The following is a 2500-nucleotide window of genomic DNA, read 5'->3' on the forward strand; positions in this document are numbered from 1 at the left end:
TTTATTGGACAGAACAAGAGAGAAAGAAGGCAAAGTAGAAAATGAAAGAACGAAATATGAAGAGAGTGCAAATCCCGTCCTGTATTTTGAACACCCATCCTGTCCTCGGGAAGACGCTATAAAGTCCCTGCAGCCACCAAGAACATCGACAGAAAGAATCTGTCATACCAAATGAGATAACTGCTAATTTGCTAAACATCATTCACATTGGAACCATATACTGTACTGTACAGTCTGTCTGTACTAGCCATGTTATATTACCAAAGTCAACCTGCTCCTGGTGTCTGAGATGGCTAGCCATGTTATATTACCAAAGTCAACCTGCTCCTGCTGTCTGAGATGGATAGCCATGTTACTTATATATGACCAAAGTCAGTGAATTATATAACAGGCCCGATAGAATCCTACAGGCTAGTCGCTGGTAGTCTAGAATCTAGATGCAAGGACAGTTTTGTTAGATCAGCAGCTGGTGCAGTTAGCCTGCAAAATGAGTTTTGTGCCGTGAGAGAAGAAATTATTTTGAAAATGAGGGCTTCCATGAGAGAGAGAGAGAGAGAGAGAGAGAGAGAGAGAGAGAGGAGGGGGGGAATCTGAAAACCACAGCTTTACTACATTTTGAAGTATGGAAGTAAGTAGGGAAGGATCTGATGTGGGGTGCTGCCGTAACTCTTCTCTTTATGACATTGATCAGGAGGGCTGCTGATCACAGTAGACCACTGCACCCCGTTTAGCCATTGACATGAAGAAACATTGCTGTGGGCCATTTGATCTTCATGTCTCCATGTCTCCAAACTGAGAGGAGGCAGAATCCAGATGGCCCACCGCAAGCCTGGAAAGCAACAGCGCCGGGTTTTCTGAGTGTGTGTAGCATATGCATCTGTGTCTGACGCAAGCATCTTTGCGTGTATATCTGCCTCAGTGTGTGTGTGTGTGTGTGTGTGTGTGTGTGTGTGTGGGGAGTGTGTGTGTGCATGTGCATAAGTAACACGCATCTGTGTGTGTGTGTGTGTGTGTGTGTGTGTGTGTGTGTGTGTGTGTGTGTGCATAAGTAACACGCATCTGTGTGTGTGTGTGTGGAGTGTGTGTGTGCATGTGCATAAGTAACACGCATCTGTGTGTGTGTGTGTGTGTGTGTGTGTGTGTGTGTGTGTGTGTGTGTGTGTGTGTGTGTGTGTGTGAATCCTGGGTTCTGCTGAAACTGAAGCCTCCCTTAGCGAGCCGAGTGGAGTGGGACAGAGGAAGAGAGCATGATAGCAGCAGTGATTGCAGGGCTACAGGGTTCAATGTGAATGTGAATGTGAAGAATGCCAAACAAGACATGAGAGGCTTCCTGCTGGCTGTGTGGACCCACACACACACACACACACACACACCCACCCACACACACACACCCACACACACACACACACACACACACACACACACACACACACACACACACACACACAATGATGCTCTCCTGAGTCTGACGCTGTGACTGGATGTCTGCTTTGAGTCTGTCTTGTGACCTTTGTCACACGTCACCCCTGCAACCCTGAGTTTTGTGTTCTAACAGCAGAAACACTAAACTACAGTAATGTCATATGGAGAGAGTCTCAACAGGGATGAGACCACGTTGTAATGTCTCATTCCATGCAGGTAGAGGAGCAGGAGAGGAACCTAACTGAGGATCGACTGGAGAGAACAATAGGAAAACACACACACACAGACACACACACACACGCACATATCCACACACATATATACACATATATAGCGCCATACATACTAATCATACATCACTAATACAGCTACGCAGAGCACATACAAAGGAGAGCTAACAAAGCCACAGGCATAAACACACACACACACACACACACACACACACAGACACAGACAGACACACACACACACACACACACACACACGGATGGATGGGTTGGTCAGCCATGTGCACAGGCCCGTAGCACAGTGGGGCAGAGGTCACGTCTGACATGAAGCCTGGGTGACAGACGATAGAAACAGGCTGAGACAGACAGACAGACAGACAGACAGTCATAACACCTTTTCATAGTTCTAGGAACATTTTGTTGTGTTCGCACCGCAGGAACTAGGAACCATAGTAGTTCTTAGAAGGCTGTTTAGAGGAACCTTTTTAGCTCCTGCTTCAGGGTTGGTACTTTCCCAGCACAAGAGGAACCTTTACTGGTCCAGATGTAAGTGTAGCTACATTGAATGCCTTGCCTTTTTCTTTTCTTTTTCGCTAACATTAGCTAGCTAATTGTTAGCCAAAGTAGTATCAATCCCCCATGAACTCAATTGCTTTGCTGTGAAGCTGCTACAGTAGTAGCGGTTAGCATGCTAACCACCGGCCTCACTTCATCGTTGCTATGGTTCCTATGGCGGTGTGAATGCAAACAGAAAAAAAACCCTTAAAGGTATGTAGTTCTCGTGGAACCTCCCCAGCGGCCAGTTCCTCAGAGAGTCCCCACAACTGTTTGCTCCGAAAGCGCCTTATGTG

The 2500-nt window shown here is 46.7% G+C and overlaps 1 protein-coding gene across 1 annotated transcript in view; it reads right to left on the minus strand.

Moving 5' to 3' along the window:
* sh2b3 (SH2B adaptor protein 3) overlaps positions 1–2500 on the minus strand; it is a 73666-nt gene that overhangs the window by 12617 nt on the left and 58549 nt on the right. The gene's annotated exons all lie outside the window — the stretch shown is intronic.

Source organism: Poromitra crassiceps (genome assembly GCF_964638095.1).
Source record: "Poromitra crassiceps genome assembly, chromosome: 10".
NCBI classification, from domain to species: Eukaryota; Metazoa; Chordata; class Actinopteri; order Beryciformes; family Melamphaidae; genus Poromitra; species Poromitra crassiceps.